This window comes from Equus caballus, chromosome 17 (genome assembly GCF_041296265.1).
Source record: "Equus caballus isolate H_3958 breed thoroughbred chromosome 17, TB-T2T, whole genome shotgun sequence".
NCBI classification, from domain to species: Eukaryota; Metazoa; Chordata; class Mammalia; order Perissodactyla; family Equidae; genus Equus; species Equus caballus.
Genome location: NC_091700.1, coordinates 36,944,709 through 36,952,680, shown reverse-complemented (window position 1 = coordinate 36,952,680; position 7,972 = coordinate 36,944,709). Strand labels below are relative to the sequence as shown.

At 41.3% G+C, this 7,972-nt stretch overlaps 1 long non-coding RNA gene across 1 annotated transcript; it reads right to left on the bottom strand.

The window, feature by feature from the left end:
• Positions 1-1,036: 1,036 nt before the first annotated feature.
• Positions 1,037-5,579, bottom strand: LOC138918509 (uncharacterized). The gene is made up of 3 exons (XR_011427952.1): positions 5,349-5,579; positions 2,670-2,924; positions 1,037-2,577 (listed from the first exon to the last, which is right to left on the bottom strand). It is a non-coding gene; the product is annotated as an uncharacterized lncRNA (long non-coding RNA).
• Between the last annotated feature and the right edge of the window lie 2,393 nt (positions 5,580-7,972).

Below are 7,972 nucleotides of genomic sequence, written 5' to 3'. Positions count from 1 at the left end.
ACCTGCAGCTTTCATTCCCGGGCACTGGCACAAGAAGTGAGAGATCCCCAGTGAGTGCCCGTCTTTAGATAAGAGATTATCCATGGGGGCTGGCCCCGTGGCCGAGTGGTTAAGTTCGCGCGCTCCGCTGCAGGCGGCCCAGTGTTTTGTTGGTTCGAATCCTGGGCGCGGACATGACACTGCTCATCAGACCACGCTGAGGCAGCACCCCACATGCCACAACTAGAAGGACCCACAACAAAGAATATACAACTATGTACCGGGGGGCTTTGGGGAGAAAAAGGGAAAAAATAAAATCTTAAAAAAAAAAAAAAAAGATTATCCATGGCCAATCTATCAACTGGAGTCTCGGGGACTGGAGCCCAAGCATCTGCATTTATAGCAATCCCCAACCCCCGCCCCCAGACACACCATCCTTCGCTTCCAGCTGTCTCCCAGGTGATTCTTATGCAAAGTATAGTTCCAGAACCACTTCTAATAACCTTCTCTGGCAATACAATCAATCACTCTTTTCCAATTAAATTGCACTTTCCTGGGAGGTACAACCAAGAGCACATACTAGTGGACAGCATGAGAGATTCAGTCCCTGGTGTCTAGGTGATAGCCAATGAGTGAGAAATATATTAAAATGCCAGTAATAACTTCAATACAAGGATAACTATAAAGAGTTTGAACTTCTAGTAGTTCCAACGTGAAAAATTGTAGTCATGAGCCAGATAATTTGAAAAGCGATTTTATGCTAATTAATTATGCAATTCCAGGCAGTTATATTTGCAGATAGTACTATTTTAAAGTCATGATCTTGATTTCCTAACATCCTTTTCACATGAACATTAAACTTAGTAGTTAATAATAATTGCGAGAAGTAATATGACACTAACTTTAAACATCTGCCTTCATAAGGAAGATGGCAATTGTCACTATATGTTGCACATGCTTATTATTCCAAATCCTATTATTATTGCAAACTCATAGACCATGGGTTAAATCATGTTCACAAAATTGAAAATCAGAGTACAGAAAAATACAAACATTTAAGACACATATGCAACAGTTTTATTGTGTAGGCAGAGAGTAAGTGAGAGTAACACTAAATGGTCTCCATTTGGCACATATTTAATAATACTAGTTTGTGGCTAAGCATTCAGATGGTTAGAATTTGGTGAATATAATAATAATAATAATTGATTACAGCCCCATTTATTACCTCCTATGTGTCCCAACTGTGTTGCAGCTGTCTATACATTCTCTCTAGTCCTCATGATAACCCTCCAAAGAAAGGATCATAGTTGAAGAAACTGTGTAGGCAATTGTCTAAGGTCATACAACTAATTAGTGGCAATGCTAGTTTCTGGCCCCAGGCCCATCTGACCTCAGAGTTCACGCTTTTTGTTCTTTTAGACCATAAACAATGCGAAGGCAGAGCATTTGCCTGCTTTTATGCCCTGCTTGATTCCCAGAGCCTTGAACAGAATGTGGTATAGAGTACGTGCTCAGTAAATAAAAGAAGAACAGCCTGCTGTCCACATCAAGAATTTCATCCCTGTCAATTTCCCTGAAACAAATCCTTAATCCCACAGTTAACTATAGTTTCCTAACCCAAACAAAAATCATTTTAATCACGATGATAGGCAAAAAAATACTTGATTAATCCAAAAAAGGGCAAGAAATGAGTGGAAAAAGGATATAGAACAAGAGGGACAAATAGAAAACAAATACTAAGATGGAAAATTTAAACTCAGTATATCAACGATTAAATTTAGTGTTTAGTAAATGGACTACTCCGATTAAACGATAAAGATTATAGGACTAAAGTTTTAAAATTATACCCATATTATTCACATCATTCTTCCCTTTTTAGATCTGTTTTATAGGTGAAAAATGGAAACTTCAGAGAGGGAAGAAACTTGCCCAAAGGACACACCTGATAAGTGGTAGAGTCAGGATATGAGCTCAGTTGTCCAGCCCAGAGTCTCCACTCGTGGTCATTTATCAGAGACTCAGCAAAGAGAAGGCTCCGCGGAGCTCGTGTGGAGCGTGCAATCCCAGGGTCAGAGCCAGGCTGTAGCTGGGAATGGAGCATGGCAAAGCTCAGCCCCACCATAATGAGGAACAACAGCTCTTTGGGAACAGACAGGATTTCCGGGCAGTGTTAAGGAAACAACTGACACTAGAAACCACGAATTTGTAGTAGAATCAATACACAAAAGTGTGCGATTTTCTGCAGCAGTATCTGATGCTCCCGGTTAAAAGAAAAGAAAACAGAAGTTTGATTGATTCCGGTTTGTGTTTTGCTAGAAAGTGGCAGAAGACAAGATAGAAAAGGAAGACCAGGGTCTGGGGGAGATACTGATTAAAAAAAAAATTCCCTCTTGGGGTGTAGGCTGAATAGGGAGGCTTCAAAGTCGGGGGAGGGGGCATCTAAAGAGGGCAGGCGAGGGGAGGAGTAAAGGGATAGACGTCTGTGAGGCTGAAGAACAGATGTCCTTGGAAGAAGAGAAGCAGAGATCTAGAAGATTCCAGCCTGCTATTAGGGAGAGTAGAATGGGTGTCCAGACAACATCTATGATGGGCATCCTGGAGATAAATTAGAAGCGAAAGTAGTCAGTTAAATATTCATTATCATTAAATTTGGGGGAGAAAGATACCAGCTGAAGGCTGTAACTTACTTCTTTTATTACCTGAACCACCATTTTCACAAGATTCTTAAAAACACTGATCAAAGATCATTTAAAAATTCTAGGGGCTGGCCCCGTGGCCGAGTGGTTGGGTTCACGCGCTCCGCTGCAGGGGGCCCGGTGTTTCGTTGGTTCCAATCCTGGGTGCGGACGTGGCACTGCTCGTCGAGCCACGCTGGGGCGGCGTCCCACATGCCACAACTAGAAGGACCCACAACGAAGAATATACAACTATGTACCGGAGGGCTTTGGGGAGAAAAAGGAAAAAATAAAATCTTTAAAAAAAAAAAAAGATCATTTAAAAATTCTACATTCCTCCAGGTAACAGATTGCTTTCTCTGAATCACCCAATTTTTTTTAATAAAATAGGGAGGAGGAAAATAGTTCAGATTAGCCACGCTTTTATAATACATTTGCAGAAACTAGTTAGTAATTATTGTTTAACATAGGCAGTTGGTGTGACAGTGGTGATAATATATTTACAATATCAGCTTAGCATTATTAATAAGATTGTCATTTCTGTGTAGAAGCAAGACTGTCAGAAGCTGTCCCCTTTTTGACAGAGAATTGCTCTTACAGTCTGGGGTGGGACGGTGGCAGTTAGAAAACTCTTAAGAGATGACCCTGCCGTAACAAAGTATGTCATGATATGTATTTGAAGAGCAGTAATAGGCAGTTTTTCAAGACTTTCCATGTGAGAAATTAACAATTTTTACCCTAACAGCTAAACCTCGAGTGTTTTAAACATCTATCAACATGAAAATGTGACTTCTTTACAATAAAGTAATAACACAGATGGAAACTTCTTGATTCTCTGATAATAAACGTATCATTCTGTACTAATTCTTAAGAAGTCTAATATTAGCCTTTTCCTTTCTAAATTCCCATATTTGGATTCAGAGTGAGACTTTCTTTTCACTTCTCATTTAATCAACTTTGGCACCAAACTCCCCTCTGTCAGCTTGATATTCAGCTCTGGTCTGACCTAATTCTGCTCAGGCAATGAACTCACTCACTCCCCACGGTTGGTCAAAAGGAGTTAGGAGGAAGGAGAAAGACATGGCAGAGAGGAGAGATACCAAGTCTTTCTTGTGTTAGGCTGCATTAGGACATCAGCCAAATAAATTTAGATACTCTGGTAATATTCCACGGACAGTTTAAAGAGTTTCCTCAGTTCACACCGCCCTGTGATTGAGTTTACCTTGACCCCACTCTCCTCTTCCCCAGCTATGCAGAGAAACCTCTTCTGGCAGAGTAGGGTCAAGAAGAGTGCTTTTTCACCACCCCAAGTCAGTGCTTCCCAACCCTTGTGTATAATTTCCCAATGCCCTTCTAAGCCCTAGAATGTCTGGGGATGCTGGTGAGCCCTGGTTGCTGCTGTAGACATTTCTGCTGCCCTGTCATCCCCCACTTATCACGCTGTGGCCAAGCTCCTGCATGTTTCAATAAACAGAAGATTGTCCTTGGGTACCATCTTCACTTGACACTATGCTTCTTCCCTCTGCTTGCTGAAATCATGTCTTCCAATAGCACACCGTCACCACAACAGCCTAGATCCTTAGTCAGAGCAAAGCTCATAGCAGAGTTGAAATTTCCAGCATATGCTCAGATTGGGGAAAACATAGTTTGGCATTTTTTTTTTCTAGAACTGATTTTATTTTGTTCTAGGACTCCATTCCCAGTCACAAAACACTGCAAAAATTCATGCTTCTCAGATTCCCTTGCAGTAGGTATGGACCTGTAACTAGGGTCTGACAAGTAGGATGTAAGTCAAAGTACTGCATGCAGCTTCCAGAATAGCCCTTCAGTGTGAGATAACTTCACTTGGAGTGTACCCTTTACCCTCCCCCACCTTACTCCAGCTTGCTGCCTAAAATGGTGGAGCTCTCACATCACTTGCTTACTGTATTACTTGATTCTTATAAATTATTTTGAATTGTGGGTTTTCTTTTTTTTTTGCCTCTATGTCTTGTTTCTTCAATAGAATGCATCAAAAGCAACTTAGTGTCATGGACTGCTTTTTCAAGCAGCGTTGTGTGTGTGTGTGAGTGTGTGCCTTGCAGGTGGAGGTGGGGTTATAATAATAATAGAAGTATCCCTGACATGGAGGAGTCTATGATAAGGATGAGACTTACTTGGTAGGAATAATAACAAAACATGTACCAGGTATGGGTATAGATACTCTGATATATATAGATATGTAGATATGATATAGATATATTTTAATCTAGTTTCAAGATAAGTATCTTACATTGGATTGCAAATGATCACTTTCCTTCTCCTTACACTCAGTTTCAGCTGTTGCTGTGTTCAGAACCAAAACGCCCAGAAAGGATGGGATGGAGAAAGGCCCCTCACCCTTTTGAGCTGTAAAGAATTATTAACGCTCTGATCCCACTATCTTCTTAGAGAGGGCCCCTAATTAACTACATACCAACAGATGCTAGGCAGACAGAAGACAGTGCTAAGTCAATGAGATCTGGAGATTAACCGGTTATCACAGTCAGCTCTGCCTTCATTAACATGGCAGGTTGTGGTGTATCAGCCTCAGAGCTATGATTTCCTTTCACTAACAGTAATTGACAAGGCATTTTTCTTGACTCCTCTCCACTTCTTTGTTCCCCACATTTTCTCTTTGACATTTTCCCTATAACATCTCTTTTGAATTACCTGTCAATCCATTGGAGATTGAGTCTTGGTTTTCTTCTTACAGAGGCTACTACTGCCGAGGGCTGAGCTCAGGAGTATAGGAAGTGGGCGGAGGGAGAGGTGATGGACATGGTTCCCCGAGGGTGCTCTCCTTCGTTGTTTTCACTTCCATAGTGCTTCCACTTTTCCATCCCAGAACTATCTGAATCATACTCCAAGGCCCTGCTGCCAGTGCTCTGCTGAGTTCAGAACAGAGGCCAAGTTGCAAGAGCAGCTTCTGGACTCTTTCTGGAAAGGACAGAGCCAGGGCCTTGCTGCATAATGAGCCCTGAGAACACCCGGGAAACCCAGTCCTATTGTGCTCATTGACAAAGGGCCTCAAGGGGTCTAACCTGCAATTTTCTCAATTTTATTTCTTTCTTTTTTTTTGAATTCCCCTGATGTTCCCTGAGTCTATGCCAGTGTATAATTATCATTTCCGTTTTTCCAAGGAGAATCAATCACTGTACAACATGGTAGCTGGCTCCTTTATGTAACATCCCTGGAATTTAGGTCATGGCAATATTCTAGCTCCATTTCATTAAGAGGAAACTTGCTTGGAAACAGCACCACATTTTATTGCCTTTTTGTTATGATCCTGAGTTCATAGAAGTTCAGGACTTAGAATGGGGTAAGTGTGCATGGGAGCACATGTACGAATGTGTGCATGAGTGGGAGTATTTCCTACTCACTTCAATACCAAGTGGTCTAGAACAGGCACCTGAAAACTGCATCTTGGGGACAGAAACAGTGTTGGTTATGGATCTCTAGAAGGATTTGACATAAAGATTCAGAAGCCCTTGGTCTTGTCATTGCTATTTCACAACTAGAGCAACGCTGTGTCTGCATTGCCTCAGTGTGGATCACCCAGCTCCAACTCTTAACAGTTATGTAACTTTGGGCAAAGAACGTAACCTCTCTGTTCTTCAGTTTCCTCTTCTGAAATATGGGAATTGTAGTGATACCTACTTCATAGGGTTATGTGAGGACATGAGATAAATATAAAATCCTTAACACAGCGCTGTAATAGCAACCCTCAATTTGTATTAACTAATACTAATAGTAATTATAAAAAGAAGTTTGCATCGTCTACTGAGGAAGTAACTGTATTCATCACGAAAGACCTCTACAGTCACTTCCATGTGAATAGTCTGTGAATCTCTACCAGAGTTTCCTCTGCCATCAAACAGGGATGATGTTCACTTACCTACCTCACCGGGTTGTTGCAAAGTCAGTTCAATGGCACGATTAGGAGCCTACAACCTGGCTCCTGCCACATGCTGCATAGAGAAAGCCCTTCATAAGGGACAAGTCTGATCATGCCCCACCTCTGCTGGAAACACTCCAATAGCTCTTCACTAACACGATCATGAGGAGCTCCTGAGATGGTCTATGAAGCCCCAAGCCCACCAGTCCAGCCTTACCAGCTGCCATGCCCGCCTTGACCCCGTGCCCAAACTGCTTACAATCCACAAATCTCACAGCATGCCTTTCTGCCTGTTCACTTTTCCCTTGGGCTTAAATGTTGACTCCCACCCACTCACACTCTCCCATCACAACGTGCAAAAATGTTTCAATATCATGGAGATTTCTTTCAGGATCCATTTTAAGCATCCCCTTCATTTTGAAGCCTTTCAGCAAGCCTACCCTCAGAGCAAAAGCAACTTCCCTCTCCCCTAGACCCTCACAAGTCTTCCTACGTGTTCTGGTTACTGCACTTAGATCCCTTCGTTGCAACGTCATCTGCACATCTGTTCTTCTTGTTTCTTATTCTTGTATCCCCAGTACCTATCATAGCACCTTACATACTTCATGCTGAACCTCATGAGATTTCTGTTTTTACAGATTAAAAACTCAAATGTTGGCAATTTCATGTGGTTCAACCTAGAGTGGGTGCTTAGTAATATCTGCTGGTAACGCGATAAATGAGTGAAAGAATGAACAAACGAATGAACTTTTGCTCCCACTGACCTACTAGTAGCTGACAAGTCTCTTAAATGATGCCATGAGTTTCACAAACACTGATTTATCTCCCTGGATACATGTTAATCCATTCTTTATTTTCCAGTAGAATTTTCTTAAAAATCTAAGTTATATCAATGAGTTATGTTTTTATAGTAAAAGAATAGAAATGGTTTACAATATTGTTTTCAGGAAAACAGAAGATTTAAGAATTGTCTAAGTCAATCTCACACATGTTCACATGTATACATTCTGAATCCTGAACTTGTACATACTCATCACTGTTTCTCTCCGACCAAACCAGCTTGAAACACTGTAAGAAGGCCCAATTTACTGAATACATCATGATGAATCAGTATATTACCTGGAAGCCGAATAACTCTTCCATTTCCCAGTCCCACTCCCTGACCCAGCCATTTATTCTTCTAAAAATGATTATCATAGTTACAAAATTGGCTACAAATGTAGTGAACAGCCATAGAACAAACAACATATATGAGGTGTCTGTGTCTCACATTTCATATTATTAGAGAATGACCCAAATCATCTGTTGACCACTGAATCAGTGAGGACAAATTCAAATGACAAGAGAGGCCAGGTACATCATGTAAGTAGGAAAAAGAGGCCAAATGTGAAGCAATAGA